At 42.4% G+C, this 10,944-nt stretch overlaps 1 long non-coding RNA gene across 1 annotated transcript in view; it reads right to left on the bottom strand.

Moving 5' to 3' along the window:
• Positions 1–5,244: 5,244 nt before the first annotated feature.
• The window catches only part of LOC102470845 (uncharacterized), a 7,405-nt gene continuing 1,705 nt past the window's right edge, over positions 5,245–10,944 (bottom strand). The window contains exon 3 of the long non-coding RNA XR_001369634.2: positions 5,245–5,425. This is a non-coding gene — a long non-coding RNA (uncharacterized LOC102470845). The remainder of the gene's footprint in view (positions 5,426–10,944) is intronic.

Raw genomic sequence — 10,944 nt, 5'->3', positions numbered from 1 at the left:
AATAAATAAATAAAAATAATATTTAGTTCAGTCACAGAATTCTCCAGTCTTAAAATCCTCCCTCTTCCATTAAATGAATGAATAAATACTGCTTATTGCCTCACATTCTCACTTGGAGAGCTGTCAAGAATTTGGTAACCAAGTGTGATTTCTGCCCAAGAATCCTTGAAGTCTTTTTTTTTTTTTTTAAGTCTTAATTTTGCTAAAATGTGCTTGTGCTCCTTAGAGAGAGAGGGAGAGAGAGAGAGAATGTGAGAAAGCACCCCTCATGGGGATGGTCATGCCATAATGCCTTCTCCTCCATTTCTCCTTTTGGGGTTTGGAGCATGCATGCACGTGTGTCCAGTGTGTTCTTCAGCCCACTGGTTCGGACTTGAATTGCACTGTGAGTCATGTGGGATCCAGCTTCCTTAACTGCTATACCACAAGCTGGCCTAAGAATCCCTGAAGTTTTGTAGAGCACCTGAAAGGAACGGGTATGTTTATGATGCCGAGCAAGCAAATCATGCAGTGGTGGCTTGAAATCTCATTTTGTCAAATGATTGCTTGGGAACCTGGAATTTAAACTTGCATGCTCTCCTAGAAGTTAAAGCACCCCACCTCTCCCCCACTCTCCACTTTCCACTTTTTCTCTTGTTCTGACATAGAAATACAAAATGACTTGACTAATCCAGCCAGCTGAATTTCTCCTATAGGCTTAAGTCCAAGCCAGGACCTCCATCATCCCCAGACAGTGATAAAGATGATTAGCTTGTTACCCAAATACTAAAGCAAACTGCCCAGTCCTTGTCGAATTCCTTACCTCTTATATAAACTCTGTACTTGGGCCCTTTCATTGCGGACATATCTAGCTAGAACATCTTTCTTTCACTGCCCGTCGCCAAGAAAGGCTGCACCCACCTGTACTTTTCCTTCATAAATACTTTAAACTCATCCCTCTGGCATTTAGTGCTTCTTTCTTTGGAATCCCAACGGGCCACATCTTGGAATGGTTTAGGGCACTCTGTTATGGTTTTTCCCCCTGCTACTGATTTTAGGGTGATTTGGATACCTGAGCCAGAAAGAAAACCATGTTCTTCTGGGGATACACCACCCACCGAGTAGGTCCAGAGGTTTTTGCTGGCATTTGGGGGATGCACGCAGCTTGGAGAAAGCAGGTAGAGATCTAGAAGGTGACTAGGGATTTGTCCTGTGACATTGTGGCTGCTCTGCTCTGCTTATGCTCCCATGCCCACACTTCTACGTAACATTCAAGAGAATATATTTTGGGAGATTTGAGACTCTCTATCTGTTACTATCCAAGCAACTGTGGCAGTCCTTGATTCAGGTATATGTGCAAAGGTTTGCAGGTGAATTTTCTAGGACAGTGAGCCGCACCCAGTTACTGGCTTTCTGTAATCAAGTTGTAGGAAAACTTTAGCAATCATTAATGACTTCTCTGGCTGGTTATATAATTTTCTGAGTACTAAGTATAATCTAACAAAAATCTTGATTTAAAAAAAAAACCCAACTTTGTACTCTGTTACAAGTAACACATAATCGTTTCAGAGAATACAGATAATAAAAAAAGTGAGATGTGGTCCTCCTACTAAATGGTAAGCGCAATTAAAATTTTGATATATTTCCTTCTGGAATATCATATTTTAATAAGCTTCCAATAAAAAATATATTATGTTGGGGCCGGCAGGTGGCATGGTGGTTAAGGCACTGGACTTCCACATGGCCAACTGCAGTTCAAGTCCCAGACCTGGCGATTTGCTTTCTCACTTTCCCTTTCTCTCTGTTTCTCTCTCTCTAGTCAAACTTAAAAAATAAATAATAATAACAAGATAAATAATTCTTAAAAAAATATATATTATGTTTATATGAGAAATTTTTCTTCCTTCTTTTACTTCAACTTAGGGACAATTATGGTGTTTCTTTTTTTTTTTTTTTAGAGTTATTTAATTTTATTTATGATTTTTTTTTTTTTTTTAATTTGACCAGAGAGAGAAACTGAGAAAGCAAGCCACCAGGTCTAGGACTTGAACCATGAATAGCCATGTGGGAATCCAGAAATTTCACCACATGCCTCCTGTCAGCCCCAAGATGTTTCTTTAAAAAAGTATAAAACTGTTGCCTATTAACAACAGACTGAGAAACATAATAAATTAGCTTTGTTATTTAAACCCGTATTCTAGCAAGTGGCATCCTTTTTTACTTACATGTTTTAAAGAAGATTATGTTTTTAAAAAAGAACTTTATATTGCTCCACAGAGCAAAGTCCACTGCATTGATTAGTATTTTAGTTCGATCCTTAACTGAATAACAACATTTCTGTCCTCCGAATTTCAGTCCACGATTGTTTCTACGTTGCCTTCTTGCGTATCTGTGAGACTTTCATCTTCAGAGAGAGATATTCAACCAGAGTCACATTGCTTAGATAGGAGTCATGTGGGTGACTGGTTAAACAGCCAGCCTGGTCACACAGCTGCAGAATACTTAGTGTTCTTAATATAGTCAGAATGTTATCTACATTGCGAACCCAGCTTATGAAAATATAAGGTGAGATAGACAGATAGGCTTATATTAAAAAAAAAAAAAAAAAGGAAATATGGGGCCAGCAGGTGGTGTGGTGTTGCGGTGCTGGGCTCCCACATGGCTGACTGAGGTTCAAGTTCCAGACTAGTGGCTTGGAAATTATACTGGCTGTGTGTGTGTGCTTGCCCAAGGTCTGAGAGGAGAGTGGATGAGAGGGAGTGTGGCATGGTCACAAACCCAGGGGGGCAGTTTCTCACTTTCCCTCTCTCTGTCTCTCTCCAGTGAGCATATGCATCCTATAGCAAAAGTCTAAAAAAAAAAGAAAGAAAGAAAGGAAAGGAAATGTTATAATCCAAAATACCCACAGTTAGTTACTCTAGATGATACTTATGGGAGATTATTATTTTTCTTCAAGTTCATATTTAAGATTTTTACTTCAATAAGCATATATTACATTTTGATATATTATTTTATAATTGAAATTTATTTTATGGCAATAGCATAATTTTTTTTTTTGAGAGGTTTTTTCCCTATAGGGTGCGTGCACTCGCCAGACAGACAGAGAGACAGAAAGCGAGAAATCACCCCCAGGGGGGATGGTCACGCCGCAATCCCTTCTCCTCCATTCTCCTCTCAGGATCTTTGGCACGCACGCACACGTGCCCGGCGTGAGTTTTAAGCCACCGGGTCCAGGACACGAACCGTGGTCGACTACGCGGGAGTCCAGCGACATAGCCATTACGCTAACTTCTTGTTCCTGCAATAGCATAGTATTCATTGATCAAAAACAAAATGATACTTCAATAAAGGAAACTATTTCCAGTGTGATCTTTCTTTCAATCTCTTTCCTCATTTAAAACATTCATCAAACTAAGTGTTACATTGTTTCCTCTCATCTTTGAGAGGCTGTTTTTTTGTTTGTTTGTTTTTGAGAGAGGTTTTTTGCTATAGGGTGCTTGGGCTCGCAGGAGAGACAGAGAAAGACAGAAAGTAAGAAATCACACACACACACCCCCCCCCCCCATGGGGATAGCCATACTGCAGTCCCTTCTCCATTCTCCTCTTGGAATCTTGGGCACACACACGCGCGCCCTGCGTGATTTTAAGCTACCAGGTCCGAGAATTTACCCGTGATCCTCCATATAGCTTCTAGCGTCACAAAGCATTGTGTTAAAGCCGCCTCGCCATGGCTGGGCCCCCTGGACCACTTCTATGTACACAGAAGCACAAAGAAATCCACTGGGCTAGCTAATCAGGAGAGCGCTTCCTCCTCTAAAATTCTAGGGTTGCCATCTGGGTTTTGTGGTTCTTGTGCTTTTTAGTTTGAGAAAAAGCAAGAAACAAAGAAATAAACATGTTATCTACAGACTCATTTGGGAACCAATCCACTGAGAACTGGCACACAGGTAATGTATGGGAGAAGGTGTGTGTGTGTATGTGTATGTGTGTGTTAGGGGTCTTAACTCCCCATAGCCTTCTTCCCCATAAAAATACGTGAAATTGTGACAACTCAGGATAATTTCTTTTATAATTTCTTTTTGCATTCACATTTAATTGTTGTACATCCCTATAGCACATGATATTTTATTTCAGAGGTATGCATGCAGTACATGAAAATCACATCAAGGATATTACCATAGGTATATCATTTTCATTGTAGAACTTTATATTCTTATGTCTGTTAAGTATTTCTTTCCTGAGTTCCTGTCTCCCACCCTCTCTGCTATCCACTTCCCTCCCCTACAGTCTCTGGTGTCTACACTTGTCTTTCCTACTGTCATATATATTCAGAGCTATCAATTTCTGCCATAGAGTATAGATCTTCAGTATATGTTGAGTGGGGACAGAGATACAGTGTTTGTCTTTCATAGTCTGGTTTACATTGCTTAGCATTAAATCTTCTATATTTATCCACTTCGTATCAAATAACAGTTCAATCTTCTATATTTATCCACTTCATATCAAATAACAGTTGCACTCTTCCTTATGGTTGACAAATATTCCAGAGTGTACATATGTCATGTTTTTTCAATGCAATCATCCATTCTTGGGCACTTAAGTTGATTCCATGTCTTAGCAATTGTGAATAATGCTGTAGTAAACATGAATGTGCAAGTGTCTTTCAGAATGCGTATCTTCCTATCATTTCTTTTCTTTTCTTTTTTTTTTTGGAGAGGTTTTTGCTATAGGGTGTGTGTGCTCACCAGAAAGACAGAGAGATAGAAAGAGAGAAATCACTCCCCAAGGAGGATGGCCATGCCGCAATCCCTTCTCCTCCATTCTCCTCTTGGGATCCTGGGCGCACACACACACGCGCCTGGCGTGAGTTTAAGCCACTGGGTCCAGGACTTGAACTGCAGTCAACTACATGGGACTCCTGCAACATAGCCATTACACTAACTGTTGGTCCCATCATTTCTTTAAAAATTTTTTTTCTGTCAGAATGAGAAAGCACACCACTCATGGAGAATGGCCACACTGCCATCTCTTCTCCTTTTCTCCCTCCTTTGTTGGAATTCTGCACACACGTACATGTAAACCTGGTGTGTTCCTCAAGCCACTGGGTCTGAGACTCAAACTGTGCAGTCAGCTAGGTGGGATCCAGCTGCCTTGACCACCATGTGATGGGCTGGCCCAGCTAAGGATAATTTCAAGTTATGAGATCTCAAATCTATAGCTAGCTAAAAGATAGAAGGGAAGACAAATACTCTAGATGAGAAACAGTTGAGATCTATCTTTTGAGTGCTTTTACTTGAGTTACATATTTCAGATAGAGAAAGGAAGGGGTCATGGCTAACAGACTAAGAGCCGGCATTCAGAAGGGGAGAGGAGGTCCGGTGGTTTAGAAACCAAATCAAGATGAGGTCCATGTGAAAGAAGCATTCATTCCTTTTTCTTCTCCATGCTATGCAGAAGAGGAACAAAAGAAGAAAAACAGTGGATTAGAAATGTAGAGTCATAGGGCCAGCAGGTGGCATGATGGTTAAGCGTGCTGGACTCTCACGTGGCCAACTGCAACTCAAGTCCCAGACCTGGCAGCTTGGTTTCTCACTTTCTCTCTCTCACCCTCTTTCTCTCTTGCTCTGTCCCTCTGTGGTCAAATTAAAATAAATAAATAAATTTAAATAAATAAACAAATTTAAATAAAATAATTCTCTTTTTTTGATAGCTTTTTTTGCTATAGGGCGTGTGCACTCACCAGAAAGACAGAGAGAGACAGAGAGACAGAAAGTGAGAAATCATACCCTGGGGGGATGGCCACACTGCAATCCCTTCTCCTCCATTCTCTTGGGATCTTGGGCATGCACCCACACGCACCTGACATGAGTTTAAGCCACCAGGTCCGGGACTCGAACCATGGTTGACTACATGGGAATCCAGCAACATAGCCATTATGCCAACTGCTGGTCCCAGAACATAATTCTTTTTTAAAAAATAAGAAATGTAGAGTCATTACATCATCCAAGAAATTGTTGTTGCATGGAGTTTACGGTGGTCAAACAGGATTCATCTGGTCTCATGACTTATGATCCATAATCTTGGTTTCCAGTCCCAGAGCAAGGTAGTTTTATCTAACTTCAAGTTCAGGTGGGAGAAATGAACATAGGAATATTTCCCGTGTTTGGTTAGAGGTACCTTATGACAAGAGTATAGTAAGTCGCCTGTCTGGTTTGAGACAATATTTGGACACTGTAAAGGACACTGTAAAGCCATATACAACAAGGCATTGTTTTGTTTTGGATTGAGATAATACAGCTGGAAGAAACCCTAGATAACATCTAATCAAATTCTTTTATCTTCCTGAGTCCCATGTGGGCGCTGGGGCATATACAGCAGGGCGTGTAAGGTCAAGCATGTTTATTGCCCAAGAACATACACCAAGCATGCCCAGGAACATACATCAGTTCTCATTCTAAGGTCAGACAAACCCTGTTTGAAGCCTTGCTCTGCCACTTTAATTAGTTTATGAACTTAGGACTGGGGAGCACTTGACAGAAGTAAAGAGCTGAGTCACACTCAGGGAAGAGTTTGGCAGAGGGTCAGGCATTCCAGACAGAGGGATGATGTGTGTGTGTGTGTGGGGGGAGCGGTATGAGCTGGCAGACGAGCTGCATGAAGATGGATGGAACTGGAGCAGCACTGGCGGGGAGGGAAGAGAAACGAGACAGGAAGGCATTTGTCCTGCTTCTGGAAGAAGGAACTCTGCAGCCAGCTTCCCCTTCCCATTTCATTATTACTTTGTATCAACAACATAACCAAAGAAGGATGAGCTGCTGCAAACCCTAGAAAATGTGCTTGGTCAAGGAGTTTCCTATTTGTATAGTCCAGGAAGATAGATTAGGAAGAGCCTGGGATACCACCTGCCTCTTGATGCCCCTTTCAGCTGAGTTCTCTTCAGCCCAATGCCTAAGAAGACTCTCCTGAGCGCAAGGCCCTAGTTGGGGCTAAAAGCATTGATAATAGCTCCATTTCTATGTGCCTGGCATTATACATTTTTTCCTAATCGGTAGAGGGTGTGTGCACTCACTAGAGAGAGTCAGAGAGGGGGAGAAATCACCCCCCAGAGGGCCATGCTGTAATCCCTTCACCATTTCTCCATCCTGTCGGGATTTAGGTAGGGCATACATGCACAAGTGCCTTGCATATTTTTTTAAGATGGAGATTCTGACAGTGGTCAGCCATGTAGGATCCAGCTGCCTTAGCCACCAAGCTATGGGGCCTGCCCATCGCCTAGAATTATTCTAATTGATGGATGTATTGGTTAATTTAATCTTCACAAGAATCTTAGGAAGTAAGCACCATTATTTTTTTCAACTCTTCAAAACTTTTTATTCTAAGTATAATATACATACAGAAATACATATAACGTAATTGTACCGTTTGATGAATTTTCACAAAACATGCACATATGTAAGTAGCTTCCAGAATAATTACCAACATCTAAAAGGTCCGTCATGGCCCATTCCAGTCACTATTCCTCTCCTCAACCGCCCCCCTCGCAAATGACTATTTTTACTTTTTTTTGAAAGAGATTTTTGCTATAGGGTGCATGTGCTTGCTGGCGAGACAGAAACAGAAAGTGAAAAATCCGCGCCCCCCCCCTCCCCGGGGGGGGGGGGGGCCAGGCGGCACCCCCCATCCCCCCCGGGGTGGCCAGATCGCAATCCCTTCACCTCCATTCTCTCGGGATTTTGGGCATGCACGCACACACACCCAGCATGACTTCTAAGCTGCCAGGTCTGGAACTTGAACCGCAGTCGAGGGACAGAGTGAGAGGAGAGAGAGAGAGAGGAAAAAAAGAAAGCAAGGTGCCAGGTCTGGGACTTGAACTGCTTAGGCCTTGTGGGAGTCCAATGTCTTTAACCACCACTCCACCTGCCAGCCCCCACTATTCTTACTTTGAACAGCACAGTTTAGTTTGCTTGTCTTTATGTAGTATGTACTTGCATGTAGCTTCTTCCATTTATTAATATATTGCCTATGGTTAATTATAGGTCAGTTCATTCTGTCTCATTATGGTAAAATGAGACAGTAAAGCTGAAAGACTAATACATGAATACCTGCATAACCTTTACCTATAACACAGAGAACTATTATTACCTCCACTTTACAGATGAAGAAACTAAGTCAAAGAAAAATTGAGTAATTAGCCTAGGTCATGCTCAGTCATAAGACTGGGCAGATCACATAACTTCTCTGAGACTGTTTGCTAAGATGGGAGCAATAATACAAGCTGCCAAGTTTCTGTGATGCTGAACTATGAGCTACAGCTGAAGGTGCTTTGTGAGGAGTGCAGAGGTGATAGTCAAAGAGGAATTGTTACCAACTAGGGCTGCTAGGCCCCACCCCATATAGGTCCTAATTCACTAGGTCTGGGATAGGAGGCTGCATGTCTAAACTGGCAGCCCGGTGATGCTGATGTGCTAGCCATCAGACCACATGAAAAGGCACGTCTGTAACATAGTGGGTCTCGAACTTTAGAGACTATCAGAATCACCTGGACAATGTATTAGAAAGGATTGCTGGGCCCACTCCAAAGGTTCTGATTTACAAGGTATGGAATGGGTCCCGAGAATTTGTATTTCTAACAAGTTTCCTTGCAGTGCTAATGACATCTGACCAATGGGCTGACCAAGTCCCCCCAACCCCCCACCTTTTTGACAACCACTGCTGCAAAGCACTTACCCAAGTCAGTTATGAGCACTGATTATCTTGACAATCAAAGAGAATTTTTTTTTTTTGAGAGGTTTTTGCTATAGGGCGCATGCGCTCGCCAGACAGACAGAGAGAGACAGAGAGACAGAAAGCGAGAAATCACCCCCCAGGGGGGATGGTCACATCATACATGCACCCGGCGTGAGTTTAAGCCACCGGGTCTGGGACATGAACTGTGGTCGACTACGTGGGAGTCCAGCGACATAGCCATTATGCTAACTGCTGGTTCCCCTAGATATCACTCTTAATAAAAAAAATTCTGCGTATGCGTGCGGTGGCCATCCCCCCTGGGAGGTGATTTCTCACTTTCTGTCTCTCTGTCTCTCTCTGTCTGTCTGGTGAGCGCACTCACCCTATAGCGAACACATCTCCAAAAAAAAAAAAAGAGTGATATCTAGGATACTAAAAATCAGTTTTTATGAAAACTGGCAACTCACAAACTAAATTTAAATCATTTCAACCACTATTTATCAAATACCTGTTCAGTGCAGGCAGGCATTATTATGTGTGCTACGGGTTACAAAGAGAAAAAACTTTCTTGGTCTCAAAGGAAAAAAACAATATTGTGTTATGAAGGCAAGTATAAAAGTGTGCACAAAATACAGGCATGCAGGACCAGCAGACGGCGTAATGGTTACGTTGCTGGGCTCCCATGTAGTTGACTGCAGTTCAAGTCCTGGAGCCGGTGGCTTCAAACTTTTACTGGGCACATGTGCATGTGTGCCCAAGATCCTGAGGAGAGAATGAAGGGGAAGGGACTGTGGCATGGCCATCCTCCCTAAGGGGTGATTTCTTGCTTTTTGTCTCTCTGGTACACACACACCCTATAGCAAAAATCTCTCTCTCAAAACCAAACCAAACCAAACAAAACCTAAGTGCAGCACAGGTGTCTGAGTGCTGGAGTGCCTGTAAGGTAGTCAGGAGATCTTCCTGGGGTGGTGAGTTCTATTCCCAGTGAACTAGGCGGAGAAAACGGCATGAACAATGGAATCAGTTACCAGGATGTGTTTAAGAAACTGTAAGCAGTTAGGTGTGACTGGCACTTAAAAGTTTAAGATGGACAGAGTGCAGAGACTACCTAGAGAGGTAGGAGCCAGACCCTGGAGGCCTCAGGAGGCCATAAAATGAAGGTCAACCAAATCTTGGAGGTCACTAAATAAAGTCCTGAAAACGCTCAGAAATCTCAGATCAACCCAATCCATGGTAATGGCCTGGTAATTCCCAGAACCCCTAAACTGAACTGCTTTAATGGGGTTCAATATATCCTTTCCTGGGTGTGACACTTGCAGCTAGTTCAGCGTTCTCAAAGACTCATGATGCTGAATGAGAGAAGGGGTTATAGAATTTGTGTGCCTCCTCTTTTGTGGGTTTGGAGACTCTGGTCCTTGAACCCACTTCTTTGCAAGTAAACAAAGGCAAAAAGAAGACTGGTCCTGTTGTCTAGCAGTTAAGGGCGCCTAATCCCACATGGCTGGCCACGGTGTGAGTTTTGGCCCTGACAACTTGAAATAAATGTTGGGTGCGTGAGCCTGCAGTGCCCCAAATCCCTACCTGGAGGGAGGATGGAGAAAAGGAGGAGAAGGGATTGCAGCGTGACCACACCCCATAGGGGGGTGCTTTCTCCTTCTCCTTCTCCCTCCCTTTGGCCAGCCAACATAAAAACAAAAAAGAAAGGAAAAAAGACAAAGGAAGTTTCCTCACCATTAAAAAGAGGAAGTGACTCAGAAGTTTAAAACAAAAAAGGAAAATGCCAGGAGGCATTTTGTAGGTGAAAGGGCAAGAGGTTCCTGATGCAAAATAAAAGTGCAGATGAGGGAGAAAACTTTAGAGTAGGAGTGGATTAACAACAAGCAAACCAAACCTTTACTTACAGTATCAACAAAGCTAAACACCAAAAAGAAAAAGAAAAACAATTTGATGGTGGGGACCAGCAAGTGGCAGTGGTTAAGGTGCTGGACACTCCCACATGGCCAACTACGGTTTGAGTTCTGGACCTGGTGGCTTGCCTTCTCACTTTCTCTCTCTCTGCCTCCCTCTCTGTGTCTCTCTGGTCAAATAAAAATAAAAATAAATAAAATTAATTCTTAAAAAATAACTTGTTTAAAACACTGAATATGGCGACATAGAAAAAAAACTTTGTGGACTTCAAAAACACCGATTTTATTTAGTATTGTATTTCATGTTCAATTACATGGGGGAGTAGGGAAA

The sequence above is a fragment of the Tupaia chinensis genome, unplaced genomic scaffold, assembly GCF_000334495.1.
Source record: "Tupaia chinensis unplaced genomic scaffold, TupChi_1.0 Scaffold144392_1, whole genome shotgun sequence".
NCBI classification, from domain to species: domain Eukaryota; kingdom Metazoa; phylum Chordata; class Mammalia; order Scandentia; family Tupaiidae; genus Tupaia; species Tupaia belangeri.
This window is presented reverse-complemented; position numbering and strand designations above follow the sequence as displayed.